Raw genomic sequence first — 23,846 nt, forward strand, 5'->3', positions numbered from 1 at the left:
AAAAAGAAAAGAATGCACAATAGAAAAGAGATGTGAAGTGCTGGAGTTACCAAATTGGTAGCTACATCTTCTCAGTGGAAGGGTGAAGGAAAGAGGGGGTTGAGTGGTTCAGTGGGTTAAGCATCTGCCTTCAGCTCAGGTCATGATGCCAGGATCCTAAGATCGCGTTCCATGTTGAGCTCCCTGCTCAGTGGAGAGGCTGCTTCTCCCCCTGCCTCTCTCTGCCATTCTCCCTGCTTATGCTCTCTGTGTCAAATAAATAAGTGATATCTAAAAAAAAAAAAAAGAGAGAAAGAAAGAAAGAAAGAAAGAAAGAAAGAAAGAAAGAAAGGGTGGAGGAAAGCTTGAGAGAGAAGTTTGTCGTGCTGATGGGCCTTGAACTAGGGCTGGGGTTTTAGAGTCAGGGGGTGATGCTAGAGGCACAAAGTCCAGGAATCAGAAATGAGTAGGATGGGCACATGGGCACATGGGCACATGGGCACATCTTGATTTCCTGTGTAGGGGAGGGAGACACAGCATGGGAGAGGGAGGGTAGTGAGGGATGGGCCGGTGTGCTGGGTGGGGATGATTGTGGCAGACCTGCATAGCGTTTATGATCTCAGTCTGAGCCACCAAAGGGTTTTCCAAATATCTCATTTTCTGAAAAAACTTAGAAATTACAGAGAAGCATAAGGAAGAAAAATATTGCTCATAACTTTCCCGCCTAAAGGGAAACAACTACTGAAATTTATGGGGTTTCCTGCTTATTTCCTCTACAAATTTTAGAAAAACAACAACGTCGTATTAATGTTCTGAATGATTTTTTATAAAACTTTGTATAAATGCCCTTGTATTTGTTTTTAAAATTCAATCAATATACTCTTAATGGCTCTACAATATCCCCAATTACTATCCCCTTCTCCCTTTCTGTAGGGTGACCTATTGATGCAGTACTACCAGTCAGCGCTAAAGTTGTAAAAGGGGATTGCGCATTGTACATATGAAACCTTTGTTTTTATAAGACATCATAATTAAACCTCACTTTCCTCCTTTTCATTATTAGCAATTCACGCCACTTGATTAAAACTCAAGGCAACTCATGGCCACCGAGGCCTCCTGGACCACAGCCAGCTTCCCAGAGGACATCAGAAACTGCGGACTTCTAGGCTTGGGCACCTGAAATCAAGGTGACTCCCTCTAGCAGCATTTATGCTCCTGCTAGTGGCTTGTCACTGCCTAGCTGGGGCTCCTGGGGCCAGTGGCCTGATGTCATGTGCCCAAATTCTGCATCGCCTTCTTTCTCCCTGTTCACTTATCCTTTGTCATCTTTATTACTAGTGATGATATTTCATCCTTATTTACTTTGAATTGGCTTGGACCACGGTAATTATTCCAGATCTGTTACTCTCCTTAACGCCAATTTTCACCTCTGCCTGACTCACTCAGAGCAGCTTACTTTATCTTCTATTAAGAAGACTGAAAACACCTAGAAAGATCGCTTTTTGTATTTTTCCTCACCCTTTAAACATGTCCCTGGATCAGTGCTTCTCTCCTGCTTCAGGAAACGCCCCATGAAATAGAGAAGTGCCAAAATATAAAAGATGAAACAAGTGGTTCATTTTCAAAATCGAAATAATGAATGAATCGGCAATAAACCGAAACTAAAACAAAAAGCCTTCTTCTGCTTTTGACAAATAAGAAATACCCAGTTCGGGTCAGCAAGAATATGATGCTGAATTTCAATCATTATGGCAATCGCATCTTGCACAATATCGAAAACCTTTTAGAATCTGGTTGCAAAAGTAAAACATGTATTGCAAAAATCTGGAAAACTACAAAAATAATGTGAAGGAAAAAATAACCCATGGAAAAACACAGTGGACAGTGTTATGTAGGACCAAATCGTCTGGGATTAAACACTGGCTACTTATTAGGTGAATGATTTCAGGTAATTGAATCTCTCTTTGCTCTGTTCGCATCACTGTTACAATAGGGATCAAAATAGGATACTTTCTGTGAATTATTTTGGTGATTAAATAAAATAAAGTTCACAGTCCTCGGCATTTAGGAAAACTCAATCAATGTAGATTTTATCCTTTCTTCCAATGTATATACAAACATGCACATTACATGTCACACATGTACAAGTATTTACGAAACTGGGATCCCATTGCATTTAATGTGCTATGGCCTACTTTTTAACTTGACATTATCTTGTCAGCATTTCCCTGAGCTATTTTGCATTCTTTGAACACATGGTTTTTAATGGCCGAATAGCATTCTGTTCTATGGATTTACTATAATTTTACTTAACTAAATCTCTATTGTTGGTTAATTAGGCAGCGGCAATTTTTTGCTATTATAAATAGCATTGCAGTGAACATCCTTGTACATAATCCTTTGTTTGTTTCTCTGATAATTTCCTTGGGATAAATTCCAAGAAGTGTAATTATTAGGTCAAAGGACCAGAGCATTTGTAAGAATCTTGATCCGTGGGGCCAATCTGCTCTCTAGGAAGTTTGTCCTAATTCGTGTTCTCTGTAGCAATATGTAGGAGTTTTTATTTCAATCACACCTTGACCAATGATGAGTAATGCACAATATCCATTTTGGAGACTGCTGGCCTGTTTGGTAACAGGAAACCTTAGAGTACTACTATTCATTTCATCAGCTTCAGTTATAGGAGTGAGTTTTTGGTGATGTTAGGAGAACAGACCTTGAGGGTAGATTTCTATTAGGCATTTCCTCCCAGAGTGCTAAAATGAAACTCTAAGAGTTTAAGATAAATTAAGTGCAGCTTAATTAACAATAATCAACCGTTAATCAATTACAAATTATTTTGCAGAAGAATCTTAAACTTATTTTTAAATGTCTATAAGACTAATGTTATTTATTTGAGAATTAATCTGTGGTGCTTGACCGTAGCAGTTTTATTGTCCCCATAATTTATGGGATAACTGTGCGTCCCCAGGAACTGAGAGTGAGCGGTGGCTTCTCCCACAGCGAGATCAACTCTGGGTACATGCCATTGGGTACGCCTAAGGGCTTGCTCTTGACATTTAAAGAGGGATCAAAGGGAAATCTTTTTTATTCATAATACACTGCTTCCTGACAATCCATGGTGGAGAAGCATGGGTGATGGGATTAGGTGGGGTAAATGAGTTCAGAAGATGCAGGAGTCACTACTTCTAGATGCCCTAATAGTTTTTGAGTCCTTTTTCTCACTTGTTCTGTAACCAGTAAGGTCAATACAATAAGCTATATCCACCACTGTAATGTGAATTGTGTGTGTGTGTGTGTGTGTGCATGCACATGGTGTTCAAACTATAGGTTTTTGCTTGTTTGGAGGAATATGTGCTATTTAGAAAGGAAGGGACTGATTCTTGCCTCCAGGAGATGGGGGTTGTAGTATATGTTGCTTGTCGTGTGTACTGAGTTGAGCAAAAGAGAAAGTCTTTCATTTTGCCTGTGAGTGTGGTGGCAATTACCACGTTTGTCTGAACAAATGAGAAGCAGTTTCTCTGTGCTCTGGGGAGCTGATCGGAGCAAGGCATGCTCAGAGTGAAAAGCGGGTTGGAGAGTGGGAAAGTGGGTGTGAGTAAGCACTGCCAGCCCTTGTGTTGGGTCAGACAGCTGAGAAAAGACTGGAAGAGAAAGCAAACCACTCAGGACGGTGAAAATCCGTGAGACAACCCATAGCCAAGATGTCGAGAAAAAGACAGAGCTTATGTAAATAGAGCTCAGTAACAGACTGGTTTTTACAAAATGATGATTTTTAATTGGATTTAACTGGTTTTCTTCATAACCTGTGTAACTTGTTAATCACATTGTTTTGGCCACAGGTTTGAGTTTGTTTAGTATGTACCTTTTTATTTATTTATTTTTAAAGAGATTTAATTTATTTATTCATGAGACACAGAGACATAGTCAGAGGGAGAAGTAGGCTCCCTGCAGGGAGCCCGATGCTGGCCTGATCCCAGGGTCACACCCTGAGCCACAGGCAGGCAATCAACCACTGAGCCACCCAGGTGCCCCAGTACGTATCTTTTTATTAAAAATATTTTTTAGGGCAGCCTGGGTGGCTCAGTGGTTTGGCACCTGCCTTCGGCACAGGGCGTTATCCTGGGGACCCCGGATCGAGTCCCACATGGGGCTCCCTGCATGGAGCTTGCTTCTCCCTCTGCCTGTGTCTCTGCCTCTCTCTCTGTGAATGAATAAATAATAAATAAATAAAATCTTTAAAAAATATATTTTTTAAAAGGTCCCAGTTAGATATCATCTGTTCTAGCAATAGGGATTAATTTTAAGTTAGATCCTTTGGTGATAGGGGTGCTGTGCTTGTAGACAGTAACTGGTGATTCCATATCACGCTGTTACTGCTGAAGTATAAGGATTGACTAGATTAACACTGTAATTTTTCTAAATCTTTGGTAGCTTTGTTCAGCAAATCCTCCAGATGTGCTGCTTTGCCAAACACCCACTTGGGTTCTGAAGGGGACGACGCTTCGATTCCCCCCGGGGGCTTGGGACAGGGATCTCTGTGAGCAGAGATGCACCACGGGAGGTGCAGGAGAACACATCATGGAGTGGGCTCTGTAACTAGAATTCCAGCGAGTCAGTCCAAGTTGGGACATAGGACTCTGATTTCCTCTCTCAGCCTTGAATTTGTGCTTTTGGCACATGAATCCTTCTTGATTCTTATCTTAGTCTGTAAATAGCACAGAAATTGCACATGGAAAAATAGGACAAATCATACTTTCTTTCAAAGGGCAAATTAAACATTCCATAGAATAAGGGAAGAGTTGTTAGCAGGGGGAAAAATGCACTCTTGCTCAGGCCAGTGTGAAAAAAGAGCGGAGTCAATTGGACTCAGACTCAACCTTAAAGAAAGTTTTGAGTATTTGCACTTTTTTTCTTTAACCACCCTCTTAGCCTTCCTGCCAAATATCAAATCCTGAGTTTTCCGAAGGTTTGAAAGTATTCCCATTAATTTTTTTTCTCTCATAGCCCTGTATTTACCAGGGCTTAAAATGGAAATACTGAAACCCAGTAATAAAGGGCACTATGGTAGTCCCGGTCTGTCTGAGGCCAAGCACTCCTGGCAAGGCTCTTAGGGAGTCCCGTTCCTACCAGGCTCCAGGGGAGTTTTCACTTAGAGACGGTTTTGAAAATTAGAGTTCATTTAGAATAAGCAGTTTACTTCAAGAAATGGAGTGAGCTATTTCTTTGACTAAAAAACAAAACAAAACAAGAAAATGTAAATTGGTGGATGAAACTCAGAAACTATCTTCCCAAAGGGCGAGAAGAAATGAATGAAACTTCCTCTGTGAGAATGACCTTGGAATTAATTAAAGTCTCTTCTTGTGGTTGTGCCCTAGGCCCGGGCTACGTCAACTCTGATTTGGTCAGAGTTCACGAATACACATCTGTTTGAGATGCCGGGGTGGCCTGTCTCCCTGGGCGTGCCAGGCACTCAGCCCGGTACACAGTCCACAGCAAACGTTTGGGTTGTTCAGTGGGTAACTAGACAGATTTGAGGAAGGGAGAAAAGAGTGTGCTTGGAAAAACAACACCTTCTCTTCTTCAAGAAGAAGTTAGAACACAGAGAGGCTGGGTCTTGACCACATGTGCACAGCTGGTCAGTGGTCCAGCTCAGGCCCTGAGTCCAGATGCTGCCTCCCATTCTGCATCCATTCACCAACCTGGCCACCTCAAGCCTTTCCCAAAGATTGCTCATCTCATCCCCTCTGCTGGTCCACTTTTCCATTTATAACGGCAGCACTGCTCTACAGTGCTGGGCTCCTGATCCACAGGCCCTCCCCATGTCTCTTAGCTTAGGGCAGACACATTTCTGCTACTCCCTTACCCTGTGCCTGTAAGCAGAGTATCTTCACCCATCTGGGTGAGTTTTTTTTCTCCAGGAGGAGCAGCTCTATTTTTTTTTCTGGGGGATGTACCTTCAGCTGGGCTGTCAGGCCCATTTTCTCCCACCCAGCAAGGGTGTAGGCTCTCTCTCTCTCTCTCTCTCTCTCTAATCTCATTGGGCTCCAAGCCATTCTCTGGATAGGCTGTACCCCCGCATGTGGCCAGGGCTATTCAGACGTCCACTCCTCTGCATGGAGAACTCTTCCAGAACTTCCTTCCCCTTTTGCTTGCCTATTATTGCTCATGGATGCTTGCTCTTAATATGCAAATTAATACTTTAAGAAGTTCATTTCAGAAAATATGAAAAAATAAATCATGCAATAAAACAAAAATCACCATAGTTCTATGTGTCATTTTGGTTAGTTTCATTTTTTTCTAGGAATTTTAGAAGCAAATTCAAAATCCCATAGAATAAAAAAACCCCAAGTATATGTGCTATTTATTTGACTTAAAAACGTGTGTGCTCTTTGTAGAATATAAGAAAAATATAGAAAAGCCCAGAGAGTGGGAATATCCTGGAATCTCACCCTGCATTTCAGTGTATTTCCTTAGAACCCTTTTATTCCATGCATATATAGAAAGCATACTATATGCTCAAATTTTTCAGAATCACTTGGCGCAGAGAGATTCACAGGTTCCATGTAAAAGAGTATGTTGAGGGGAGTTTGACAACAGATTACGGTTGTCCTGGGTGCCTCAACAGTCTTTACCAATTAAAAGAAAGAAAAAAAAATCCCACATGGTTTAGGTCATTCTGGTAAAGATGCCATAAATCATTACTCAAGTTTTGGGCAATAAAAATGCTCACTATATTATTTTATTTACAGATAGCATGGAAGAAAAAATACATTTTTAATTTAATAGTCCTGGTGTCTCAATTGTGTAATAAGCTTAGCTGGAATGGAACTTGATCATTTATTAGACTGAGAGGCAGCATAGTTTAGTGGCTAGCCATAGGATGCCCCTGGCTTTATGGCTCAGCTCTGCAACTTATTAGCTGCAACTTATTAGTTGGTGATAGTATGAATTCTTATTTTGTCAGTCTCCATAGTTGTCTTAGTGAGAAGCTGGGTAAATCAATGTTAACAGCCACTGCTGGCCAAATACCTGGTGGTGTTTCCTCCTTCAGAATGTTCTCTGGCATCCCTGATCTGTACCCCACTGCACTGAAATTCATGTCTCTCTTTGTTGTGCTTTTATAGAATAAGTACTCCAGTTCTATCATAATATTTATTTCAACGTGCATTCTAGATATTTGTTTAAGTGTCTGTCATCTCTCTTCCTCTACTTGCCAATACTTGGAGCATGCGAACTTATTAAATATGAAGACTTTTTTTTTAATGTTTGCATTATCAAGAGAACACTGTCTGGATGGCGTGGGTGCCTAATAAAAGTGACTGTCAAATGTATAAACCCTCCACTTCTGGCACTGATTTCCAAACTTCAGTGTGTGGCTTCATATTTATTCCTTCTGCATTTTACTTTTTGGGCCTCAACTTCTCAGTGGTGTTTATTGGTACTTTATTGGAAGATAGAGCCAGAAAGAAAACAAAAATAAAACAAGACTAAACTGTACATCAATAGAGTGCAGTGACCAGCTCGCTTAGACAGCAAATGAGGTGTCATATTTTCCATATGAGCCAACTGAGGCTCAGAGAGGCTTCACACTTAAGGTCAGCACAGAGAGTTAATGGCAGAAGTAAGCCTATGGCCCACTATATGGTGGAAATAAATGAGATTCTGGGGATACAATGGTGAGTAGAAAATGTCAGGTGAGGAAACTTTATAGAAGTAGCCTCATGCAGTGTAACTGGTAGTGAACATACTAGAAAATAGAATTTTGCGGTGCAGAACCAAAGTAACTGAGAATGACAAGGGTCAAGCCTTGAAGGAAACTGGGATGCCTGAGAGTGACCAGATGTACGGCGCAGAGCTATTTTTCTTTTCTTCTTTAAAAATTTATTTATTTATTTTGAGGGGGGAAGGGGCAGAGAGACAGGGAGAGGGAGAGAATCTGACTCTCTACTGAGCACCGAGCCTGATGTGGGGCTTGATCCCACAACCCTGAGATCATGACCTGAATTTAAACCAAGAGTGGGGCAGTCAACCCACTGAGCCACCCAGGCACCCCCAGAGCTGTTTTTCTTACGTAGCTTGAAATTCCTTCTTCCCCAGACCTCAGCAATCGGCCCATGTATCTGAACAGCCTGCAATTTTACTGTTTCTGAAATCCTCATTGCTATCCTTGTTCATCTCCAAATTCAGAGGGCCTAGAGTATAGCTGCAGGAATAACAGGGGTGATAAAGGCAGTCAGCAGAGAAATCTGGTTGCTCATGGGTACTATGGTCTGAGTTTTAGCAATTCGTGATTAGGCTAACACACGTTGGTGCAAAAGCATGACATATTGGTTAAACACTCTTTAAGAGGTCTGAGAAATAATTGTTTACACATGTAATCATTTTAAGTTGTTTGTTTTGTAGGTATTTGGTGTAGTTGACATGATAGAAACTTCTGACTTTTCAATGAGAGGGAATATGGAAAAAGAACGGTTTCATTAAGGATGCAAAAATACACATGGTTGGAAGATTTCCATAGTTGAGATAACAAAAGGAATGCAAAGAACTTTCAAAATTGCAGATGAAAAAATCTTTAAGGTTTGTTGTGTCAGAATTGGGCACTTGGTGGGTTTTGTCAGGCACACGTGAGCCACAGTGTGTCATAGCATTTCAGCAAACTTTGATGGCTTTCGCATCCATAATGCACTTTCTAAGTGCTATCAATTAATAAAATATATGGCATCACAAACATTTGGTAAATATTTACCATAACTATTGAATTGTACTTACCTCAAGGTTTTTGTTTTGTTTTGTTTTGTTTCCTTTCACTTCTGAAAAAGCATGATATAGATTGCAGTGGAAGTTGGCAGCCACACAGATGTCGAAGTGTGAATTTTGGATGTTTGCAGGTTGTGAATATGTGGAATTTTGATCTTGAATGGGAATTTAACATTGCAACCTTACATGGTCAGAGAAATTTTGCAATAGCAACAATTTCACATTTGCATAAACAGCTTTATTATAGTTGGAGTAATATATAGGAAGAACACAAATTACTCTGACCAGAGTGAAACCTATAAAGCAATCACATTTGAATGAGGATTTTACTTAAAATCATAGACTCATCAACTTCAAAGTGCTTTTATCTTTCACAAGAGACAAATTAGCCTGTTATGAATAAAATCCCTTAATATCTGCATTTTCTGGTTGGCATATGTGTATTGCCTCAATGGAACTTTAAAATAAGACCACACATACCAAAAAAGTAAAGAGGAGGCGAAGAACCAAAACACTTGACGCAAAAAAATTCTATTTTTCACTCTAAATAGTAAAATAATTAAGTCTAAAGTGTTTATTTTAATTGAACTTGAAGCCTAAAATCCCTTTCAATTCTTGATTTCACTTTGAGGGTGCGGAGGGTACAGAAACAGCTAGAATCTTTTGAAATTTATCCTTCTCTTACCTTCTGTTGGTGTTGGCACCATCTTTCACTCTTGGTTGGTGGAGGTATGGTTTTGGTGGTGCAATTTTACAAGTATTTTGCTAAAATATTCAAGGAGTTGGGTAGCTACATTACACATGTAACAAATTACAAGGTGTTCTTTTTGATTAATCAGAATACCATTTTAAGCCTAAGGTTCAAAACAATTTGTATATCACCATCAAGGTATGATATTCATTTGAAGAATTATGTAAGTTAGTTCAGCATTTTGGATGAATGTTGGATTAATTATTTGGCTCCTAGCTAATTTCATTCAGGCATGTCTTAGTGGCCTACACTCTGAAAATAAAAAGCAATTGAACTGAGAAATATAAACATGGTATTGCATGATATTGCTATTTTTATGGTAACTCTAAGTCAGTTTTATATAGCAAAACTCCGAACTTCAATTGAAGAAACCTTTATAGTTTTTAATACGTTTTAACTCAACTGGTTATTAACTCCGTCTCTTAAAAATATTAATTTGTAAATTTGAAGGGAATGAGACAAAATTGTGTAATCATTTGAAAACCGGTAAAGCCATTTGAAATGAAAGCACTCATCTACAGAATTTCATTTTTCGGGTCTCATTCAAATTGATGTTAACTTGTCAAAGCCATTCTATTTTTTATATATTTTACTCACTCTTAAAACACTGAACGATGCTATGGTTCCTTAAATTCAGAAGTGGAGTGCTAATTCAGGAGACAAAGATGCAAAAATGTGAAAGTCTTTTGTATTTTAATCCTGACAAGTCAGTGGCTTGTGCAGATGTAAGGAGGAAAATCACATTTCCAGACTGGAGATCTTTTAAGGGAAAGGATGAGCAAGGATGAAGGGAATTCTGCTAATGCTTCTCCAAATACCAGCTGCAGAGTGGAGTACAGCTCGGCTGATTTTAGTTTTTATTATAAATTTGAAAACTGAAATTTGGTAGCAGAATCGAGCTGGGTGTTCACTTCTTTACACATTTGGATCTTTGCTCACAATCCTATGAAATAAATACAGATATTATCCCCATTTTACAGATAGATTGATGGAGGAAGAGGGCAGTTATGCAACTGCGAGGGGTGGTGCAGCTAGCAATTTGACCCCAGGCAGCCGGCCTCTAGAACACACACTATGTTATCTTGTCTTGCCTTATTGCAATCAGTATGACTGTATATTGCTTTGAGTCCTGAGCAAAGAGTTTGACAAGTAATTTTGAATATCATTAGTTTGTTGAGGATGACCTGACAACAGAAACAAGCAAAGAGAATGAATTTGAAATCACATGGGATCCCATTCCCAGGCGATGAAGATGACAAAGCTTTTGGAGAACAGAATTCAAGGTTTTCCAATAAGTATGGACATACCTGCACCCACACACACACATTTGCTGAGTCCTCAGCTTTCCTTAGGAGACAAGTATCCAGGGCTCAGCCAATCCTTATTGCTTCTCTTCCTGGGGACTTGCACAGTGAACAGCTCAAAAGTGAGTTCACATGTCATCTCTGCAAATGTCTACCCTTGTGTGTGTACGCGAGTAGTGCTGACTCTTTCCTTCTTCAAATTGTTGTTGGTCCTTTGTCTTCTCTGCCTGCAGTGTCCTAATATATGTAACATTTTTCTCCCCATCAGCTGTTATAAGGCCATCAAATAACTTTTTTAGTTGCTCTAGAGGCTGGCCACTTACATCTTGGGGGGAAATTTTCTTATAGCAAGTATCCTGCATTTAATGCAGATTGTCTCAAACTACTCTTCAGAATTTGTGCATTCCCTCTCACTTTCTCTCTTTCTGTGGCACTTATTACGACTACTCACCAAATATTTCCAGTTTGCTGCCTTCTGGGTGCATTGTGGGATTGCCCTCTCTGGCCTTCTTTGGATTGTGTGGGTTCATGTGTTTGATTGTAGCCAATGAGGTGATAGAATTGCTAGTTCAAGGCATTCTAGAACACTGTGGCTCACAAGACTCTCAGGCACCTGTGTAATTTCAAATTTTCCAGTAGCTACATTAAAAAAGTAAAAGAAACAGGTGAAATGAATTTTCACAAGCTATTTTCTTTAGCCTAAGCTATTCAAAATAGATTCGACATGCAGTCAACCTAATGTTATTGAGATATTTTACATTCTTTTATTATTATTATTTCTACAATGCTTTTGAAATCAGGTGCATATTTTAGACTTAGAACCATCTCAATTTACACAGGCTCCTTTTCATGTTCTCAAAGCTGCATGTGGATAGTGGCTACTGTTTTGGACAGTGGCGCTCTATCCCTCTGCCACAGCGACCTGCCATATTTCAGATGGTGGCCCCTTCACCCCAAATCACAGAGTGAGGACATGTGGAGCAGAGCCCACAGGTGCTCCAGGAAGAACCTGAAATACAAGTGAGGATTAAGCATTTGTTATTATAAGCCACTTAAATCCTGAAGTGTTTGTAATATCACTGCGTAAACTAGCCATCCAGCCTGTTTCTTCTGTCCTCAAAATAGGATCAGACCCTTTATATTGTTTCCCACCTACTTTTGTATCTAGGTATCTTTCTACTTAGTATGCATTCATAGCCACCACAACATCTTTTCTCTTAGTTATATCATAATGCATTTCATGCACATACCACAGTATATTGAACTGGTTGTCCTATTTGCGCATTTAGAGTTGTTTGCAATTATACACTGTAACAAGCAATGCTGTCATCATCATCCTTATGGTTAAGACTTAGGGAACAATGATGATTTTTTTTTTTTAACACAAACTCCTAAAGTGAAGTAGCTGGGATAAAGGGCACAGCACTTTTTATAGTGTTTACTAATTAATGAAACAAGGCACAGGGTATTTTAACTTGAATTTCTTACTGCGGTTAAACACCTCTTTGTGAGTTGGACAATTGTATTTATTATTTTGCTAATTGCTTGCTCATATCAATTCTTTTTTCCTCTGGTTGTTCATTTTTTAAAATTGATTCATAATAATTCTGTTAATAATATTAACCTTTTGTTACCATAAATATTCTGTATGTTCCTCATTTGACATTTTTCTCCAATTTTGAGATTTTAAAAAATAGAAAAAAGACTTGAAATGTGTTTTTAAATATAATTTGTCTTTAAATCTGGTAATTGTTGTTCTTCAGAAACAAACCAAAAAAAGCATTACCAAACATTTAGTTAATCATTATTATCTGCCATCCTCTTACAAAGCCACATGTAAAATCCTCCTGGATCACAGAACAAGACATGCGTTATAAATACTAAATCTCTGAGTTGCCTATAAGTAAATAAATCCCCTCTCTAAATTGTGTATCTTTTTTCTACATGTAAAATATACAACATCTATTATTTCTACAATAATTTTAGATTATACTGAGCGCATCTTCTAGTTTGTTAACGTCTAAATCACTTTTGACAAAATTCATATGAAAAAATGAGAATTGGTTATCCTTTCTCACTTTCCCATTTTGGTCCAATGACTCATCACAAACTCTTTCTAAAGCATTCTCTTGGTTCTAATCTGCTTGGTGGTCCCTGTTATCATTCCATGCTTACAATATCCGCCTGTTGTTCTTGGAAAAGTGTACTGTGAACTACAAGCTTATGCTATTTCTTAGCACTTGTATGTCATTCTTAACACACACAAGATGATTTGCATTCATTTGTAATCATTGTTCTTTGCAAAATACTGGTAAGAGGGTTATTACAATAACCGCCATTTTGCCCACAGGGAAAGTGAGACCCAGAAAGGTTAAGTGACTTACCCAAAGGCATACGGTGGATTGATGGCAGAGCCAGGATTGCAGGCAAGAATCCTTAGGGGTTGTCTGTTGTCAAGAACACTCAGCAACAGGGCCTCTTGGCTGTGTTTTCTTTCTTATTATTCCTTCACTACATGAACAATTCTTCTAGAACACATGACAGGCTTATAATACAAGGTTGGAATGACAATATCCCTCATTCCGTTTTTGGAATTGGTCTTTCTCTTTTTAATGTATTATTTCAGCAACCTGGAAGTAGATGGGAAAGAAGAAATCATTCAAGCTTTTTGCATGGAACAACTGAGGGGCACCATTGAAGAATCCAGAACTGTATTTGGGCTTTTCCCGTAGGGGCTGGAAAATGCAGTCAAGCCAAAAAGATAACCACGCTCTTTCCTATATCACATATGTTTCAATAATAAGAGGTGAAGAAGAGATATTAGTAGTATCACAAATAAGTGCTGCCGTTTCAAAGGTCTTTTTTAATTGTCTCAATTGATGAACAACGTACAACGGAAAGCCGTAGGACTATTAATATCAACTTATCTCTCAAGTTTATTTTCCACTCAAGCTTTTTTTTTAACCCCTCCAGGTAAAAGCAACACTGTTAAACTGTTAAAACAACAGGTTGTTAATGGAAAAGGGCTTTTCAACTTCAGGTCTCAGGGAATAGAACCCTTTGAAATGTCTTGCTAAAGTGTTGACTTAGTATTGTTTTCAACATGAGACTTTGGGAACAGTTAGGGTATTCTTCACTTGGGTGTGCTTCTGAGGATCAGTATTGTATTCATAAAGAAAAACAGGTTGTAACTTAGAAATGAATATCTCCCATTCCCCCAAAGCCCCATTTCTAGTTGAAAGAAAATTTGTGTTTGTCTTATTCAGAATACTGCTTGTGACTAGTTTTTCCACACTTTGAACGATAAGCTTTTGGCTTCTTCTTTCTAGATAAATTATGAGAAAATGTGATTTTAATAGGAATCTTTGGAGAAAGCACCTGAAGAATGTAAACAAAATTGTTGTCCAATTTAATTTGGAGCTCTAATTTAGAACATGCATACACCTTGCTTTTTGCCTCCAAATGGTTTTTCAGTAACTCTCTGCTCTAAGAAGTTATCAATAATTACCAACCCTCAGGAAGCAAGCCACCTATTCCAAGGTAATCAGATTAAGAGGGAAACTCAATCCGATTTGCTTTAGAAGTAAGTTTTCTCTTTCAGACTTTCAGGGATAACACTTACATGCGTATTTATCAAATTCTGTGGTTCTGTATGAAGAATGTGAGGTCACATTGCTTCCTGGAGAGGCTACCTACGTTTTCTTCTTCCTTATGCCACGGTGCTCCTCCTATACCAGGAAAAAATAGATCAGCATAGCTGATTGGGGCTAGTGAAGTTCTTACGGGATGTGACTTAGATCTTTGAAGGGAGAAGATAGGGGCTTGGGCAGGTGGGGAGGGACCCGAAGCGCTCAGTGTTGGGTTGAGTCCCTTCTCACTCGGGAGAGGGGTAGACTTGCAGAGTCATCACCTGCCCAGGACTCCACTGACCCTTTGTCCTCTCAAGGGCCATAGTCTCACCTCCAAAAGAATTGAGAAAAAGAGGGGAAACCCCCAACAACCACAGCATGTGTCAACGTAATTTCGCAGGTAAATAGCTATCATGTCTAGCAATCAACCCTTTGGGCTCATTTGATTGAAACTTGTGAGGTTGGGGAGGTCATGATTGGTGGAGGATTTTGGCAGCCCCAGGCCTGCAACAGACAGAAACTCCTGAATCATCCTATTAAAACCAGATATCTGGCCACATTTGTTGATGTTAGTTTGACAAACATTTTTTTTTTGATACAATTTTTTCAAGTTAAAAGTTGACTTAATCCTGCTCATATAAGCTTCCCTCTCTCCCCCTACTAGCTCCCCTTCTTTTTCTCCCTCTGCTCCCTGGAGAGATAAAAAAACAAAAAACAAACCAAAAAACAAAACAAAACAAAACAAAACAAAACAAAAAACACCTTATTCCATACTGATGCTAAATAAAAACCAGAAAGAGCAACCTTATGTCATTTACTTCTCTGGGACTGAACAAAAATTATTGCTCTTCTTGGAAAAATTGTTCTGGTTGAAAATAAAAGACACTTTGCATTACCGTACATCGTCTGGGACAAAAAAAAAAAAAAAAAAGTCCACACCTCCTGATTTTTTTTTTCATCTTGTCCTTATCCGATAAGATCGGTGTCAATATCTTTCAAAAAAAAAAAAAAAAAAAAAGAAAGAAAAAAGCGAAAAGAAAAGAAAAAGACAAGGCTTCGTGAGCAGCAGCAATCTGTCCTGCAGTCTGGGCTGCTCCTTCTCAGGGGTGGGGAGGGAGGGAGGGGGCTTTCGGGCCAGGCCGGCCCCGCCTGCAGCGCCCACCCCTTGGGTCCTGCTCGCCGCGCCCCCCGCCGGGTCACCCTGGCGCCCTGCCATTGTCCCTCCTGCCTGACCTCTGCTACTCCTGGGTTCCAACAAGGTGATCTGGAGGGAACGCCACCGGCCCCCCGGCGGGCTCCCGGACTCGCCTTTTCGCGCTCCCGGCGGCGGCTCTTTCCTCCCGGGACCACCTAGCGCTCGGCTTTGCGCGGCCAATTTATGGCGCTGTCAGGGGCTGGGGCGCCGGGCCTGACCCCGCCGGCAGCTCCGGGGCGCCCGATTGTTCCCTCATTAGGGCGGCCCGAGCGGCGGAAAGGCTGGCGGAACCTTTCCCACAATCGGCGACAATGTGCGGCCGCAGACGGGTCACTCTCGCGGGCGAGGAGAAATGGAGAGGATGTGCCTCGGAGTGGGCTCCCGGCCCCCCGCTTCCCACGGCCCCGCGGGCTGCACGGGCGCCGCCGGGGCTGGGGGCGCGCGGGGCGGGATGCCCGGGAGTGTGCTGCGGGGAAGCTGCGGGAACGCCTTCCAGGGAACTCGATCAAGGGTCACAGAGAACCAAAAGACAGTCGGTGAACCTGGGCACAGTGGGTCTTTGTGCGCGGGGGCCAGGACTGCCCAGATGTAAACAGAAGGCTGAACCCCGGCCTGCCAGGAGCCGGGCCGGTGGCCACGGGGAGGGAGGCAGGAGCAGGGCCGAGCGGGCAACCAGTCGCTAGGAGATGAGCTCTTGCAAGGGTTCCTTTGGCAGGAGGACACATCCGCTGTGTGCAGCAAGCCCCTCTCCAGCCTGGCCTCCTGAGCCGGTTGCTCTCTGTCCTCTTTGGTGTCGTCTGGTCTGTCCGGAGGGTGTGTGTTGCTGCTGCCCCTTCCCCAGTGAGGGTGTCTCCCAGGGAGGTGAGGGAGCCTCACCTCCAGACTGTCACACTGTCACTTGTCCTCCTGGCCAGCAAAGTGAGGCACGGAGCCCAAACACCCCTTCCCGCTCCCCCGCCCGCCCGCCCGCCTCTTTGGCCTGTTCCATTGAAAAGGCCTTCTCTAAAACTGCAAATAAAGAGCCCAGCTTCAGAGAAACCAGGCAAAGGCTCAAGGGGAAGGGACAAAGAGAACCATCTCTGTCCTCCCCTCTTAGATGTATACAAAAGGCTATGCTCAGATTCTTAGGTCTGTGAAATGCTATTTGAATTGAACACAATACCCGCCTCACAGGACATGCATGGAAAGCTATTTCAGGCAGCCATAACTTAGGGTGATTCTCTCTAGTTTATAAACATCATTAACTCATACTCTGAGATGATGCAAAAATAGTGAACATTTTGCTTTTGCACTTTTCAAAAAAGTGGATTCTGGAGCTAGAGCTCTGCCTCGGCCTCGGGAGGCACCGTATTTTTTAGCAGGTGATTCAACATTGCGCACCCGGAGGAAAGCTGACTGCAAGAAGTTTCAGGAATACTGTGCACAGAGTAGTTGTCACTTTAAAACTCTCCTCAGCACAGTGCTTTCAAACTGCAATTGTGTTCATGTCTTTAGTAGAATATAGAATTGAAAAGAAAGTTTACATTCCAAGATGCTATTTGTGTAAAATGTGTATTCAAGGATATCAATTGTCTGTATTGCAACGACGTTTAAAAATTCTAAGTCCTCCAGAATTTTAAATTACTCTTGCAGTAGAACTGAAGATATTTTCATGATTGCAAAATCATGGGAGTGAAACTTTTTAAAAAAAGATGAAGTCTCATCTCTGAAGTGCATCTTGTTCTATGATTTTTGTCTATGCTACCAAAGCTTTTTTGACCAGACAAAAGGGGCTCTAGGCTCTTGTTTTTAGTCTCATAACAAGAGCTGGGTGGAGGTGTTATCACAAAGCAATTTGTGTAGTTTATAAAATTCATTGCAAAGATTAATTTGATTGTGGCACTTTTCTTTTCTTTCTTTCTTCCTTTTTTTTAGCAGATGGCTTTCTGCTCACTGTTGAGCTTAAAATCAAATGTGTAAAGTTTTTCTTTAAAAAAAAGAGTGGTCTTAATTTGAGGCACGTTGTGTGTGTTCTTGCAGTTGGTGATGGTTGCTTTTTGGTGATGGGGGGGCGTGTTTCTTTTGAATTTCTAGTTTTCCCTAAGTCTGTTAAATTTCACTGTTCTTGTAGTTCCGAGCTAGTAAATCTGCACTTGATCTGGGCCCAAACATATTTTGATTGTAAATAAAAAGTCTTCTTTTATGAGGATGTTCACTTCGCAGCTTGAGCAGTGTAATTTTTATACAGGTCTCAGCAATCAATAAAAAAGCCACAGGAGGAATGATTTATCTTGTTGGTTACAGAGACTGTCACCGAGAGAAATTGTAAAAGATCAATTTACACAACCTGGTGTGAGAATGTTATTGATATAACACGGTTGATCAGTTTCTGGTTGTCTATGCACAGGCGCCGCGGAGGGAGTATATCCTGCCAGGGGCCCGCTGGCCAAGGTCTTAATAGACTCGGCGCTTCCAAGAAATGGACCCAGAACCAATGGAGCTGAAGGTGGCCGGACCCGGGGCTCAGTGGCCGAGGGGACCAGGCATTGGCTGCGCTCCCATTACTTCGTTAAGCGGTGTCATGCTTCCTCCCCTGTCTCTGTCTCTGTCTCTCTCTCTTTTTAATTTTTTCCCTCCTACTGTGAGAACTGTTCACTTGGAGACTCCCTGTCTTAATTACAAAGAGCCCTTTTAACCATAGGTCACAGGACTTGGCTCTCTTGACGGGAAATAAGGAAACAAGCTACCTTCCTGGAAAAAAAAAATCAAACTTCCACTTCTCAAATTAGTTAAATGAAGCTTATCAACGGTTGGGAGTTGAGACTTTGACAGTTGGCTAATTGCAGTTGGTACATTAACTATGTTTTAACCAGAGCTGTTGGGGATGTAAGTAAATAAAAAAATAAAGCCCAGGCTCTTCCAGGGGGAAGGCAAAGTGCCGAAGCAATGAAGAAAAAAATGTTAAAGGGTTTAATCTCAGTCTTTCTGGCTGTAAGTATCACAATACGGAATGGAGTCCAGGCCTTTAACATTTTAATTAAATAGATTTACAAGCATTAACATTTTTAAAAATGACTTTGAGATCACTTTCAATCTGAGGAAGTTCCCTCTCTCTCTCTCTCTCTCTTTCTCTCTTTTGATTCTACCTTCAAAATATCCTCTGCCTGTATAGTTTAGTATGAAATATGCTATGGAAGATCTCCCTAGCAAATATCTGGTTCCTCGTCTGTGTACACCAGTCTCAAATACAGAACGTTTTCAAATGAAGATAAATCTTAGTGGAATTGGTTTATTTTCTGATCTGCAATTCTTTAACATTATTACAGAAGATGGAATATCAGTTACGGTGAGGTATAGAACGGCAGCAAGAAACGTCCACTCCAGTGACTTCCTTATGGAAGGGCTATTATAAGGCCAACAGAGAGCAAGCAACCTAGATTTAGGAAAATATAATGGTGTTTCTGTGTACTTAATTTATCATTTGTACTCACACGTAGTGTCAGAGTGGTATTTATAATGTGGCCCGAGTTACAGGAGTATAAAAGAATGAGAAGTCTAAGAAGACATATTATTACATTCTTCCAGCTTAGATTTTAGCTATAATTTTAGTAATGTTCTTTCATGCTGTTTTGTCTTCTAACAGATTCCACAGTTCCTTATGTCTCTCTGGATGTGTGTATGTGTATATATATATGTTTATACATATATACATATATATTTATTGAATATCTGAAGTCTGCTTTTGGTTTTTTTTTTGGCATTTTTGCAACACACACACACACTTACATCTTTCACTTGGAAAGTGGATGAATCTCATGCTTTCCAAACACCTATTTAAAAGGTAAGAATCAACCAGTTCTTTGCATTCTATTAGATCAAATTTTAATTGCTGAACGTCCAATTAGTATTTACTTGCTTTTGTTTACAGAAGAGTGAGTAAATGTGATTTTGCTTTCATATTCCTGTATATTAAAATTCCTTAATAGCTCTCATTGTCTTTTCATTAGCTAAAATTCATCCTCACATCTCTTACCACATTCATTATAAACTGAACACAAACAAAAGGCTGCTCACAAAATCTGCCTTCCCTTCACCCACCCCCCGGCCCCCCCGCCGCCAAGCTCCTTCACGGGTGTGTAGATATTCCTATCTTGATATCAATGATGCCTGTAATCTGGCATCAGACAACTTTGCTGCTTCTTCCCTCTTCAGGGCTATAAATGAATCAGTGCGCATATTACGTAGCTGGTGAGGATGCGCCAACTTTACAGTGAGAGCACTGATCCTCTCTAGATCAGAAAAATAGCTCCTCGGTATCTTCACATCTGGAGAGGACATGCTTGCTCACATCTTCAACCCATGTCTTTTGTTTTCTTTCGTTTTGTTTTAATGCAGTTTCTGTTCCTGCCAAGCTCCTGATGGCCGCAGGCCCCGCAAAGGTCTGGTACTGACTGTTCTCTGCCCTAGCCCTCCTCCCACTTCCACCCTCCTAACCAGATCAACCCCTCCCCGGCAGGATCCCGCAGATCCAAGTTAAAATGCAATTTCCTGCTTTTGATAAGTAGACACTATCCAGCCAGAACAAAACAGAACACTCTGATACAATTGTCTCATGGCCAAGGGGGAAGGCAACTCCCACCCTTCAAGTCTCCCCTCGTTTAAGCCAAGCAGGAAATGCAATTTCTGATCTTTATTCCTGCATTTTTCACCAGACTCTCCAGAAACATATTGACAAGGTCTGCACATGCAAATCATTTGGGGAACTGGGGCTGAGATCTCAGTCAGGGGAAAGTTGCGGACACCCTTACCCACCCTTTTAATTCGAATATTAGTGGATATTTCCAATCCTGAATAGGCAAATGATCAGAAGAGCCCGAGTTCAACAGTTCCAAAATGTATTTTCATACCAGACATAGTTGTCTACCGGAGTGTGCCTTATCTTGGGAGGGTGTCAAACTATCTAGAAATATGGCCCAACTTTTACCAAATGACTTTCTATAGCAGCTATCCAGCTGCATTATCTCTCCTGAAGACTATCCGTTCTTATTCAATAATCATTAATATTATTTGGTCCCCCTGCTTTTCCTGGAGTAAAGGACTTACAGTTATGAATAAAGTCTCCTAGCACATACAGTAGGACAAGTGGGAGAGAACTCAGTAATTAATCAACTACATATTTTTTCTACATGCAAAGCACTTTGGGCACCCCCAAAGGAGTTACAGAAGAATGTCAGGTAGAGTCTTATCTGAATGAGCCTATCAGTTGGTGGGCAAGAAATTGTATTCAATGACAAAGAGTAAATATGAAATTGGATTGAACTGACAAGGTGTCTTCCAGGGGAATGTGACATCAATAAAGTTTGGATTTATTAGGAGAGCTTTCCAAGATAGAAATGATTTGGTTTGAAGGCAGGAAGAATAAAGGAGAGTGGAGGTGGAGAAAGAACATAAGAGATGGTGTGGAGGCAGGAATGAGTCCAGCCTGGTCTGGAGTCTGTATTATGATGGAGACCATTAGACAGAGTCCGTATTATCTATGGTAGTGACAGTAAGCAGGTTAGGAAGACAAGAAGCCAGGGTATGAAGAGTCTTGATAGATAGATCAGACACTTGATAAATTTACAGTAATTTAGTAAACGAGCTTAGATTTGAGGTGGTATAATGTGAATCAGTGAGTGCTTCTGTGTAGTAGCATGACTTAATGAAAGATAGCCTTTTGAGATATTGCTTAGATATTGGTGGGCTTGGTGTCTGCTGGTATGTGTGTGTGGTGGTTGAGGGGGTCCCTGGGACAGAAGAGACAACTGCAAGATAATCTGCAGTCATCCAAGAGAGAGGTGATGAGAACCTGAACCTGGGGGTTCAGGAAAAGAAAGGGATGGTTTTGGATACATCAGAGAGAAAAAAGCCTACACCTACTAGACAGTCAGTACAGAATTGATGATAGAATGATGTCATTGGACTAACATTGAAGGTAATGAATAAATCCAAGATGGAACCAGAAAGGGGGACCAGGATCATGGTCTTTCTGCTGGCAGGAATAGGCTTCCTGATTTGCTTAGGGAAGAAATACATGGCTTGGGGTATATATAGGGAAAAAAAATGAAAACCATTTCAAATAAAACACCCAATGGGAAGTTAGACGAGGCTTTGGTTGAAGGAGTAGGTCCACATGTGCCGTCATGAGGATTGTCTATGAATCCATAGATCTAACAAGTCACAAATGGAGGCTTCATCTACATGCTTGAAGAGCAATGGGATACCTTTCACCACACACTTTGCAGATTACAGTAGAATAGAATAGCATACAAATACAGTAGAATAGAAATAGCATACGAATATAATGTATGTCATTTAAGAGAAGTCAAATAAAATCACTTTAGATGGAACTATGTGCTCTCTTGTTATATTTTTGAAAGTAAAGAACGCATTCTATTCTGGCTTTTTGTGTGTGTGATAAAACATAAAGATGTGTGTGTGGAGAAACATGAAACATGCAACCTCTCTTCCCACTAAACAAAGTGCCATATGAATGGAAGCTCTCCACACTGAACTCATGTTTCACAACCAGGAGTTTGTGAACACAGAAAAAAAATCTTTTGAGGGAAAAGGAGTTGTTGAGTGAGTGATTGATGTAATAAAAGCAGGACTCAGGGTCAAATGATCAGGCAACAAATTTCAAGCATGTAACTGGGCACCAGGGCGCTCATCAAAGGCTGGTTTGTTTAGGAGAGCCATGAAGGTTTTTCTTAAATAGTACCTTTAATCTGATCTTTGCCAGAATTAGCTGTAGAAAATAGAAAAAAAAATAAATTACTTATGGAGTAAGCATTTGAATAGCGATGAATTTAATTGTTGATAGTGTTATTGATAGTATTTCATATTATGAAATTATTTTCTGATACATAAAGGGTATTTTAATTTCAACTCAAATCAACACCACGTAAGATAGACCTAAGTGATGTTGGTTGAACATAATAACTGAGACATATGAACAAACTAGTTATAAAATTTCACTTTGAAACCATTTAAAAAACAAATGCATTGAGTTAGAAGTGCCAGTATCCTCTTTCCCAGAAGGCTTGATCTGACCCTGGGTAACAGAACGTCCAGACATTTGTGAATTAATACGAAGGAAATGAAGGTTATGATAGGCATGCCCTAATGAACATAGGTACAAGAATGAAGAGAAAAAAAGGAAGGAGAAGTATATTTGTGATAAATGCTCAGGGCTCCTTGAAAACTTTGACACTAGAGATGAGGATATCCAACCTGCTGAAATTAACTGGAAGGATGTTCCTATGACTAAACCTACAGCTCATTTTAAGTGCGAGCAAACTAGGTCACGTGAATATCCTAAAAATCTTTGTAATCAAAAACAACATTACGTGAAACCAAAGAACACTGATGTCCCTGAAGAGAAACAAATACATTTGAGTCATCAGTTTGGTAGAATAAACTCTTCCTGCATAATAAGAATTTTTAGTAAATTGAGAACAGATGAAAGTGTCCCAAACTTAAGGAGGACTTGTTAAACCCAAGCCCAAGGACTTACAGAGACATCTTTAGAGTCAAGAAGAAGACCAGAAGCCCTCTCACATGGCTGGATCTAGACAAGGCGACATGACCAGTCTAACACAAAAGAGAATATGAAACAGAATAAGTAGCAAAAATATTAAACAGGGCTTATTGTTTTGGACATGCTTTTTAAAATTGGTTTGAACAGAAAGATCTGCTCACGTTTGATTTCTTGATTTTTATCATGAGATTTTGATGAACAGTGGCACTGTGAGTTTTTTTACCATGCCAAAACCTACATAACACAATTTAGAATTTTAGCCATGTTTATATGCACAGTCCACATTGTTGTGTAACCATCATCCCCATTCAACTCTAGAACCACAAACCATCTTCCCAAACTGAAACTCTGTCCCTGTTAAACATTAACCTCCCCAACCTCACACCTCAGCCCCTCGTAGCCACCACTCTCCCTTTTGGCTCTATGAATTTGACTATTCTATGTACATCATATGCATAGAATCATACACTATTTGTCCCTTTCTGTCTGATTTCTTTTACTTCACATAATGTCTTAATGTCAGAGTGTCTTCAAGGTCCATTCATGTGGTAGCACGTGTCAGAATTTCTTTCCTTTTTAAGGCTGAATAATATTCCACTATAAGTATAGACCACATATTGTTTCATCATTCATCTGTTGACAGGACAGTTAGGTTGCTTCCACCTTTTGG

General features: G+C 40.4%; 2 long non-coding RNA genes across 3 annotated transcripts; one reads left to right on the plus strand and one right to left on the minus strand.

Moving 5' to 3' along the window:
- Positions 1-8,955: 8,955 nt before the first annotated feature.
- Positions 8,956-16,519, minus strand: LOC144323940 (uncharacterized). Of its 2 annotated transcripts, none has more exons than XR_013389328.1 (4): positions 15,732-16,519; positions 14,417-14,522; positions 13,179-13,424; positions 8,956-11,433 (listed from the first exon to the last, which is right to left on the minus strand). It is a non-coding gene; the product is annotated as an uncharacterized LOC144323940 (long non-coding RNA). The 2 variants fall into 2 exon arrangements; XR_013389329.1 differs by having other exon boundaries at positions 15,657-16,519.
- Positions 14,535-19,323, plus strand: LOC144323941 (uncharacterized). Its single transcript, XR_013389330.1, has 2 exons — positions 14,535-14,823; positions 18,005-19,323. It is a non-coding gene; the product is annotated as an uncharacterized LOC144323941 (long non-coding RNA).
- Positions 19,324-23,846: the final 4,523 nt, after the last annotated feature.

The sequence above is a fragment of the Canis aureus genome, chromosome 11, assembly GCF_053574225.1.
Source record: "Canis aureus isolate CA01 chromosome 11, VMU_Caureus_v.1.0, whole genome shotgun sequence".
NCBI classification, from domain to species: Eukaryota; Metazoa; Chordata; class Mammalia; order Carnivora; family Canidae; genus Canis; species Canis aureus.